At 40.1% G+C, this 11214-nt stretch overlaps 1 pseudogene; it reads left to right on the forward strand.

The window, feature by feature from the left end:
• Positions 1-7358: 7358 nt before the first annotated feature.
• LOC103597150 lies at positions 7359-8331 on the forward strand (annotated as a pseudogene).
• The last annotated feature ends 2883 nt before the right edge of the window (positions 8332-11214 follow it).

The raw sequence follows: 11214 nt of genomic DNA on the forward strand, positions 1-11214 counted from the left end.
GTATAGCAGTTGGAACTCTTTGATTGCAAGTGACAGAAAACATGATACAAACTGGCTTAAGTAATAAGGAAACGAACTGGTTTACATAACCAAAATCGGAGGAGGGGGAATGGTGCATACAGCACACCTCAGTCCAAAGATTCAAGAATGTCACCAGGATTGGTGTGTGGACCTCTCTTAGCTTTACTCTCATCTGCATTGAATTTGTTCTCAAACTCCAGTGGAAGGCCCCTGGCAACTCCCAGCTCATTTCTTACTATGTATTATTTAGGGAGATTACCCTTTTATTACCCAACATTGACAGAAGGGTAAGGTTTACAGAACTTAATAATGCGTCCTTATTCAGTCTTTCTCTATTTCCCTATTGGTCCTGAACTTCTGCTTTCCAGGGCAATAGTTCTAAGTAAACTTCCTGTACATAGGTCTTTTGTCTCAGGCTCTGCTTTGGGAAGACCCAAGTTGAGACTGGGATGTTATTCTAGCACACGTTGGTTCCCGAATTCTGCCTCTTGATCTATTTTTTTTTTTTTTTTTTTTGTCTTTTTGTCTTTTTCCGTGTCCGGCAACGGATCGCAACCCTCAGTGTTGCCCCCATACCAGACCCTCGGTGTTGCTCCCGCACCTCGCTCAGCCAGTGAGCGGGAACCGGTCTGTATGTGGGATCCAAACCCTCAGGCGGGAGCACCGCCGTGCTTCCCAAGCGGCGCACTTATCCAGTGCGCCACCGGGCCGGCCCACTCTTGATCTATTTTTAATTTTTTTATTTTTATTGTTTGTCAAATGACCTTCTAGGGACTGTGCAAAAAATGAAACGCTTCACAAACTTGTGTGTCAGTCTGCGCAGGGGCCACGCTAATCTTCTCTGTATCATTCCAATTTCAATATATGCGAAACGAGCACTGCCTCTCTGATCTATTACAGCAGACTCCCCACAACATGCTTCTACTACGTAGTCATGGACCCTGGCTCACAGCTGGTAAAACCAGGGACAGAGAAGCCTGACAGACAGGCTGGGCCACCCACAATTTTCCACAGGAATTTGCAAATGCATTGAGAGAAAGTTGTTCCCTCAGTGTGGTGGATCAGATCTAATGAAACTTAATGACTGCTCTCCTTTCCATGGTGTGCCATGAAAAGAGCACGTTTCCAGAGCACGCTCACAGAGCTGATGGTTAGATACCCAGGAACTCTGTCAACAAACACTTGTGAAACCACTGGGAGCTTAAAATCAACCATGGTGTGAGCACTTACATAACAAAAATCAGCAACTGTTACAAAGTGAGCGTTTTCTCCCCCAGAGAGCCATTTTACTAACACATCATCGCCTCTTTCCCTACGTATTCTAAAACCCAAGAAATCATAAGGATGAAGTTATAGAACAAAGTACAGACCAAGCATCCTAAATCAGGCAAAACCACATAATCCCAAAACAAAGAGCTTGGTAGCTTGTGTGGGGGAACACACTTTGGCCGAGGCCTCTCCTGAAAGGACCTCTGGGCCCACAGAGCATGGCCCCCTTGAACTACTTACCCAATGTCAGACTTAGAAACTACACTGGGCCTGCTAGGGACAATCCTTGGTCTGGTCTAGTTACTACCAGGAGACAAAGGACAAGTGGCAACACAGGCTCACAAATTAACAAGAAGCAAGAAAGATATAGGACTGTACCACCCACATTCTGAAGCCGTGATTTCATCGCTGCTTAACAAAGCTCAATGTATACCAGTCACTGCTCGATGTCACCAGTGAGATAACCAGTCTGCCTCCTGTGAGGAAGAACACGCCACAGGAATAGAAAGGATAGAATTGTCTCCTCCAATACTGCTCCCTTCTGGAGAGAAAAGATGTGTCCACTCTTCAATAAAAATGTGAGCAGCTGGCAACCACCACATAATCTCTTGTGAGGTCTGAGGAGCAGAGGAAGCCACTGCTGAAGAAAACGAAGTGAGTGATGCAGATGGAGCGCACGGTGGCTTTAGGCTCCTGGCAACTTCGCGCTTTTCTGAGGCTCAGCATGTACAGCACTTAGTACAGTGAGGATAACAGTACTCCATCAATGTTGACCACTGTTTATCTATTAATGCCAGCATGCTACTCTAAAGATTTTATTCTTCAATTCATTTAGTAACCCCCTACTGTTAAATATTTAGGCTGCTTCCAGTTCTCTACTTTTTCTTTAGATGGATGCATGGATGGATTGATCGATCGATCAATAGGTAGAGATGTAATTCTTCCTTTCTGTTTGTTAAAAGTGTCACTTTAACAAAGTTTGACACTTGTTAAAGTGTCAAAACAATTTTTCATCCCTTTCTTTCTCTCTTCATAATAATGAAAAATTATTCTGACACGTGTTAAAACAATAAGGAAGACTTTATTTAAGACTATTGCAATTGAGGTATTACAGTAGGAAAGAGAGGTCAGGTTCAACTCTGAATACAGCAAAGACTAGTGGGGACTTATAAACAAGGAACAGGGTACAGGGTCAGTGGATGAAAAATTACTAAGAGGAGACATCAAAGACCAAATTTTAGTCATGCTCTTCTAAGCCCTCTTTTCAACTAGGCCTTGACATTGGCTTTCTGTGTCAGTCCTGTCCTTGCGTAGCCCAGTTTAGCAAGAATTCCCCTCCCCCTGCCACTGATATCAGATCACCTCAGATGACTGATTAAGTACCTCATCCCCCAATTTTAAGTATAAGTGCTTGGCCCACCATTAGCAAGAATCCGTCTACAAAGGAAAGAGTCTCTGTTGAGAGAGACAGACAGAGGGAGAGAGAGAGAGGGGAGAAAGAGAGAGAGAGAGGATTATTTGATTAAAACAAATTCCCAGTAATGGAATTCAGTCAAAATGCATGAAGTTGTTTTTATGGTTCTTGTTACCCAGTATAAATGGTTCTTTGAAAGAATCAAACCTACGTATAATACAAATAAACAAGTGTATAAGTTTCTCCAATTTTTAACAGAGTTTTCTTTTAACCATTCCTTCACATACATAAATATCTAAAATTCTTCAATCATTCTGGAAAAAAAATCTAAGCACAATTATCTATTTTTGTGTTTTATCAACAAAATTGAATATTTTCCTCTTAAAAGTGCTTTTGAAGTTTTTTTGGAGTTGTGGCAAGCATCTCTATAACAGCGGTCAGGCATTCTTGTTGTCTGAAGTACATAGCAGAATTTATTTCAAATGAGATAGTTTCTACTTTTAACCACTTGTTCCATTAAAACTTAGATCATTGCTTCCTGGTAATAATATTTTGCATGACTTTTCTTTCAACTGACTCAATCAGAAACAAGGTAACTTCTTAGCCACAGCCCATTGTTCATGGGAGTTTTCTGCCCAGTCGTTGAACCATTCACTAGGTATATACCAGTCATTTCTTTACTCAGCTTCCTTCCATGTACCTTACGTATAATTAAGTGAAGCAGCACGGAGAATGCTAGTAGTAAGAGAGCTCTTACTATCTTTGTCAGACACAATATTTTCAAATGTTGTCTTAGAAAATGCAAACAGTTAAGAACAGTTACGACAATGCAGTTTACCCCACATAGTCTAATCTAGTATATCACTACAGGATTCCACAGTTAAATTTCCATGGTATGGGAGAACGGTATATCCCTGTCCTTTTACTGAAATACCTCTTCATTATCTTCCTAAAACAGAGAACTACTGGCTTGGACAAAGGGCAGGCAGTTCATGCCATCCTGTGCACTCATAATAGCTGATAATAAGAGTCAATATTTATTAAGCCCTGGCAATGTGCCAGTCTCTGTTTCAAGTACTTTTCATATGCTGAAATGCAATTAACTTAATTTCGTTCAAAATTAATTCAATTAATTCTCTCTAGACCTATGAAGTGAGGATCATGAGTATCATATTGCATAGATAAACTGAGGAACCAAAATTTAAGAATTTTGCCCAAGTTCACATAACAAATAAGAGGCAGCACTAAGGTTGAAACTCAGACCCATCTGACTCCAGACACCAAGCTCTTGGGTACCTATCTCAGAGATAAGAAATAAACAATAAAGCCAAATTTTCCTCAGTGACACATTAGGGATATGTGCCCATTGACTAAACCCTTATAAACACATTTACACAAGGGTTCGGATCCCCATACCAGCCAGTTACCGAAACAAAACAAAACAAACAAAAAAACACACACATTTATATAGTCACCTCAACTGGTTTAGGAACTTGCATTAGTTTACAATCAATATCTAAAACCTTTTATTTACACTAAACTCTAAAAGTTTAAATTCTTTAAGCTTCAATGGTACTTTGGGATTGTTTCAAAAGTCAGTCATACATGTTATAAATTTTAGATGTCAGGCAAATTTAAATTCATTGTCAGTTTTTGTCAGCCTAAATGGAAGCACACTCATTTGCTAATATGCCCTTACACAGCATTGCTGACGTACCTTTTCCATGTAATTGTTGGACTTTCCCCAACACCTTTACATATTTTTCTTAAGATGTGTTGACCAGAGCCACGAACAATAATACAAGTTTATACCTAAAAGGACTATGTTGAAGTGCAAGGGATTTTTATTTTGTTTTTACTATAGCTCTGATGATGAATCTTCTTGACCTTTTTGGCAATGGAAACACATTGTCTCTTCTTGGAAGTACCTGTCTCCAGGATCATAATGAAATATCTAGAACTGTGGTATAGTGGAAAGAACCCTAGCCTGTAGACGGGTAGCTCAGGGCCAATTCCCTGCTTTGCCAATTTACAAAAGTGTGGTTATGGGAAATCTATTTAAGTCTTGACTTCCTCACTCACAAAAAGGGGAAATTGATGAGCAATTCTATTATGGTGGTTAAGAGTGCAGACATTGGACCCAAACCACCTGGTTCAAAATCTAGCTTCATTCTTTAGGAGTGTTACCTCAGGCAACTTACTTCCCCCTTTTATGCCTTAATGTCCTCATCTGCAAATGAAAATTATAACAGTAATACTGACTTTCAAACATCAAATGGTTGTTATAAGCATCAGATGAGTTAATAAACGTAAAGCACTTAGAACCAAGTACATTGTCTGGTACAATAATGTTAGATATTATTACGAGGGTACTGTAAGGATTAAGTGAGAAAACATGAATGCGTAGTGCCTGAACTATTAGCAGGTACCTAGATACTATTTCATTCATGCACTCACCTCCATGCAGCACTTACAACATGCAAGGCAATGTGCTAGGCGATATGCTAGGCACAGGCATATGGACCAGTAAGAATATCAACCAGACACCTGTCCTCACTAATCATATTCTCATACAAAAAGGAAACAATAAACCAGTAAACAAATATACCACAAACTGATAACAAGCATTTACTGGACACCTCCTTTGCACTGGCCCTTTTCTAGGCCAGGCAGAAAGCAGAGCTAACTCTTTCCATTGAACCACAGCTCAAAACTATTACTCTTAACCTAAAAAAAAAAGTGATTTGGGGGGCTGGCCAGTTGGCTCAGTTGGTTAGAGCATGGTGCTGAGAACACCAAGGTCACAGGTTTCAGATCCTAATACCAGCCAGCCACCTAAAAAAGAAAGAAAAAAAAGCGATTTGAAGTTCTGAGGAGACCCATGATGTCATAGGAACTAGATCTGTCTGATTGGTCAAAGTCCCAGGCTTTTACAGGATTCTTTACAATCTTGTAGTCAACAATTTCTACAAAGATAAGTACCAGGATTGAGCCCTACACTTGCGTTGGCAGTTTAATAATTCCAAACGCATTCTTTTTCTCTTGCCACTGGCCTCAAGACTTGCATAGGGATCTCACTTCGGGCAAAGAATGGCCTGGCCCCAGGTGTACCTGCAGCTCTCCCTCAGCTGGTAGATGTACTGGCAGAAGCTATTTTGAATGCTGGAGCTGACTTTGAAGACACCTACTTTAGTTAAGCATCTCATTAAATTTAAAAGTAGAATAATTAACAACCCTGCTAAGTGCTTTTCTATACAAAAAATCTTAATAATTTCAGACAAGTTAAAAGCAGCCAAAGTATGCTTTCTAATAAAAAGTAGGCTGTTGAGTTAATAACAAGTGAAAAGCAAATAAAAATTAAATTAGCAAGTAAGTGATCCAACCCTCTCCATAAATTTACACATGGGTGATCTAGAAGAAACTTTTTTGTTGTGGTGGTTGTTTTTTTTAATTATTATTTTTTTTATTTTTTAAGACCTAACTGACTTGCGATAATTACTTTCTCTTTCAGGAGCTGTTACAAATATTTTGGGGCAGGAAGTCTTCCCTTCAGTGTAGTGAGTCTGCATCCTGACAAACATTCTTTTAAAGAAAATTGTATAAGCAGCAATGTCTTAATAGTCCACTGTTGGTTCAATCATTAAAAAAGTTTATAATCAAAGGGCCCTAGAAGGGAGTTTCCTTATAAAAAAGCCCCCTGATTGACAGCCCAGGAATAGGAATTCACACCAGTTTCTAAGCTTGAGCAACTCTTAGAAAAGAAAGAAGGAAACAAAGACAAGAAAAACTCATTTTGCATAGACTCAATCAGAAAGTAATGGAAGGTCTGGTCATAGAATAATTTTATTTAGGAAAATAGAAATCTATGAGATGATGGATCCTATAAGCTACATGGAAATAAAGGCAGCTAAGGTGCTTTAAAGCTGTTTTTCTCAGACTCTAATGTGCATATAAATCACCTGGGGATCTTGTCAAAATGCAGATTTTGGTTTAGTAGGTGTGGGGTAGAGCCTGAGATTCATCATTTCTCACAAGCTCCTTGGTGATGCCAGGACGCTGAACCCTAAACCACACTTTAACCAGAAACATCAAATGTTAGACGTTTGCTTACTGTAATGGCCATACCCACCGCTAAGTTTAAACACCATTTCATAAATTAATCTGAATGGTCAGGCATTTTTACAAATAAAAGGGATAGTAATAATGGTTCGTTCAATTGACATTATTGGGTTTACTATATGCTAGCCCTTATGGTGGGTTCTAGGCATTCAACAATAACTGAAGTAAAAAATGTCTACTCTTGGCTGTTCCCCCAAGAGAACAATATGCACTTGGATTAAGACATTTTTGCCATTCATAATTCAAAAGTGAATCGATCACGTTTCTGTGCTAAGTTTTTCTTGATGTAATATTTTTACGAATGCCTTAATTCGGATCGTCTACATGTTGAAAATAATGGACAAGGAAAGGTGCTGGCTCGTTAGCTGACTCGGGAGAGTGTGGTGCTGTTAACACCAAGGTCAAGTGTGGGTTCAGATCCCTGCACCGGCCAGCCGTCCCCCACAAAAGAAAATAATGGACAATTTAATCCAATGTATTAATGTTGCTCTATTTTGTATGAACTAGTAATAGAATTTTAAAAGTTTTCATATGCATGGCATCATTTACTAGCAACTACATGATTGCAAATGTTGGTGGATCATTTCAATTAAAATTAAAACTGACGTGTAAAGAAATGTGGCAAGAAATTTTTCACCTAATTTTGACTTGGCATAGCCAAGTGCTCCAGGTGAACGTTATAGTTTCTGCCTCTAACTTCTATTTGGCGCTTCCAGCTCCAGCCAAGGTGTCAGTCAAGGTCCCAGCCAAGGTGCGGGAACGCGACGCCAGGGGTCCTGCAGCCGGTCCAGGTACGCGCCAACGCCGTCTCAGAGGGGCCCGAGGGCGGCGTGGGACACCCGGGAGGTGGGTCGGAAGCTGGCCCTGCGCGCCCTGCGTCCGCGCGTCTGCGTGGAGCGCGCGCGCAAAGACATTAAGGCTTAAAAAACTAGAGGGTCGCCTGCAACACGTGGATGGCTTTGAAAAGCCGAAGCTAATTCTAGAACAGTATCCAACCAGGTCGCACATTGCAGCATGTATGCTCTATACAATCCATAACAAGTATGATGCCATTGAAAACAAACTGGTTGCAGATCTAGGATGTGGCTGCGAAGTGCTTAGCATCGGAACTGCAATGTTAGGAGCAGGGTTGTGTGTTGGATTGACGTAGATGAAGATGCATTTGGAAATATTTAACAGAAATGTGAAAGAGTTTGAGTTAACAAACGTTGACATGTGATGTGTGCTTACTGTCTAACAGAATGTCCAAGTCATTTGATACGGTAATTATGAATCCTTCCTTTGGGACCAAAAATAATAAAGGGACAGATATGGCTTTTCTAAAGACTGCTTTGGAAATGGCAAGAACAGCAGTATATTCTTTACACAAATCCTCAACTAGGGAACATGTTCAGAAGAAAGCTGCAGAATGTAAAACTGAAATAGGTATTATTACAGAGCTGCGATATGACCTGCCAGCATCATACAACTTTCATAAAAAGAAATCAGTGGACACTGAAGGGACCTAATTCTGTTTTATTTTTAAAAGCCTCCAAAGACAAAAGCAGATTAAACTTTATTAAAATGAATACAAAAATTGTTTACTAAAAAAAAAAACCTGTTTGTATAATATAAATAGTTAGCTTGCACTCATTAGAGTTCACCTTTTCTTTTTTTCTCATGAGCAGCAACTACTGCCCTGATGCACATTAAATGACAAAACAGAATCACCAATAAATTTCAAATTCCATCTGGTTAGACATACTAGGAGAACAGATGACCCGCCCAAGCTTTTTTTGCTCCCTCAAAACTGGATGACTCTAAGCAAGAAGGGAGAATAAATACACAAAGGACCATGTCTGAGGGGTATTATTCGAAAAATAGCATTTGAACCAAATGGAAGTCTTTGCTTACCAAATTTCACCTCTTCAAAAGGTGCCAGGAGGTGGCAGCATTCATTGCAGCTTGAGTGACCATAGGCAAAAAAGCACAGGTTCTCAGAGAGAAGGGTCTGTTGTATCAGATTTGGAGAGGGAGGAGCGGGGACAAGGAAAAGGTGGCAGGAGTCCGTTTAGAATGAAAAGTCATTGAGACAATACTATAACATCATTTTGTACTTGAAAGCAAAACAAATCTGGTGTCATTGGTATTCTTTTAAATCTTAAAATCTTGGCCAGTGAGAGTATACAGAAATTATTGCCATGTTCAAAGAACGGGGAGAAGGACACACAGGGGAGCCTAGATTTCAACTGAGATATGTATGACTGAAGTGTAGTTCCAGAACTGCCTCTGTGAACAATTTGCTGTACACATTATATTTGCAAAGTGTTTGACATGGTGCCAAGGGCAGAGTAGGAGAACTCAGTAAACATTCAGTTCCTTTTCTTAATCCATTTCCACTACTGAGGGAAATTTGTCCCAGGGCAACTGTCACTTCACCAACACCTAAGAGGTCCGTTTTTGCTTTTCAGACTTTTCTCATAGGAAAATCATTAAAAGTATAATAGCTATAAATGTCTGGGAAATAGCACACAAACCTGGTAGACAGATAATTAGGAATGAAGCAGTTCTTTCTGAGCAAGATTTCAGACTAGCAATAAGTTTAATAAGCAATAAGCAATAGTTGCCACAGCCCTAGCTCAGTGCTCACTTTTGTTGTTGTTGCAGTTGTTGTTTTCGTCTTTGTTGATGTTGTTGGTTTTTTCTTTCTTTCTTTTTTTTTTTGGTTTTTTGGCAGCTGACTGGTACAGAGGTCAAACCCTAGACCTTAGTGTTATTAGCACCATGCTCTAACCAACTGAGCTAACTGACCGGCAGCCCCTCAGTGTTCAGTTTCAAAGAATTCCCATCTTGTCATTAATTTGTCTCATTATCTATGCTATTACATAGAAAATTATTTACCTATTATACTGTATCATCATTTAAATTATGAATAAAGATATTTTAGAAACTTCCAATTTTTTTTAAAAAGTGACATACATTTATCCTGTTGAGATGCACACTTGAGAATATGTAGATCGAAAACCCTACTATTCTTATTTTCCTATAAAGTTCTACCTCATTGTCAGTATGTAATATTTTTATTATTAGAAATATCAAAACTTTAGAAACCAACTTATTCCGGGGTAATGTTTCCCTTTTTGGGGACCTCGTGAATTCATCTAGAGTGAACTAAAAATGAACAAGCTGAATCATGCATGGTTTGGAATGACTCAAAATTCTAAAGAATAGACACATTAATTGTTATACTTGTATATTATTTCCCAGAAAAGAAAGATGCAAGTTTGTGACCCAAAGTGCTTTCAAAAAGTCCACCAAGTTCTACATATACTAAGGTTTCAAAAGGGAAATTTAGAGCTAAGAGGGGTATTTAGAGATAATATAATCCAACATTTGTACATGACAGATGAGAAAAATTTAAAGAATTCAGTAAAAAATATTTTTTATTTTAAGAATTTTTTAAAAGTCATTACTATTTTATTTTTTTAATTTTTTCTTTCCTTTTTTATTTTTATTTTTTTAATTAATTTGTTATTAATTTTTTTACATTCTAAGACGTTGCACAGCAGTTGGAGGGGGAGAAGGAGAGGGGGAAAGGGAGGGGGATAGGGTGGGAGGAGGAGGAATAGAGGGGCAGGGTCAAGGCCTGTGGCACCCCCCTCATTCTGACAGCAGAGCCCAGGGGGCTTCCGGCAGCAGCTCAGTTGTGGCTGAGCTGGATATGGACTTCAGGGGGCGTGGCTGAGGCCCTTGGCCTCCTCCTCATCCTGGGAGCCTGGGATACTTCTGGCGGCAGCTCTGCCATCACTGAGCTAGATGTGGACATGGGGAGGGGTTGCTGAGGCCCTGGGCATCCCCCCAACCTCAGCTTGGGAGCACAGGGCACTTCTGACATTGGCCTGGTGGTTGTCACTGGGTTGGATGTGGACATCAGGGGGACATGGCTGAGGCCCTCGGCCCCCCTGAACCCGGGCTTGGGAACCCAGGGACCTGCCAGTCCTTCTAGGTTTTATAGGTGTTCTTTGGTGGTGTGAGACCTTTACTGGTTAATACCAAACTTTGTCTCTGATCTGTGGGCATTTTGTGTTTTCTTTCAGTTCTGTGTTGGATTATTCAGTACCCCCACAACTTAAACTCTGCACTGGAACTAATTTGTTGTCCTTTGGTTACTTCTAAAATGGGGGACCTACCTGCGGGGACCAGCACTTGAGCCCTATGAGTGATCTAAATTGCTGCTTTGCTACTCATTCCCTGGAGAAAGTCTTTTGGTGAAGCTCAGGTTTTAATTGTTGGCCTTGTAAGCACTTCCAGGTCTTATGAGGTGTGGTACAACTGGGTTGCCTGGAAACTCTGGTCTGGGCCTGAGTCTTTTCAGAAAACTGCACCCCCTGCAGGTCTGTGTTCCTGACCAG

Source organism: Galeopterus variegatus, unplaced genomic scaffold (genome assembly GCF_000696425.1).
Source record: "Galeopterus variegatus unplaced genomic scaffold, G_variegatus-3.0.2 Scaffold88, whole genome shotgun sequence".
NCBI lineage: Eukaryota > Metazoa > Chordata > Mammalia > Dermoptera > Cynocephalidae > Galeopterus > Galeopterus variegatus.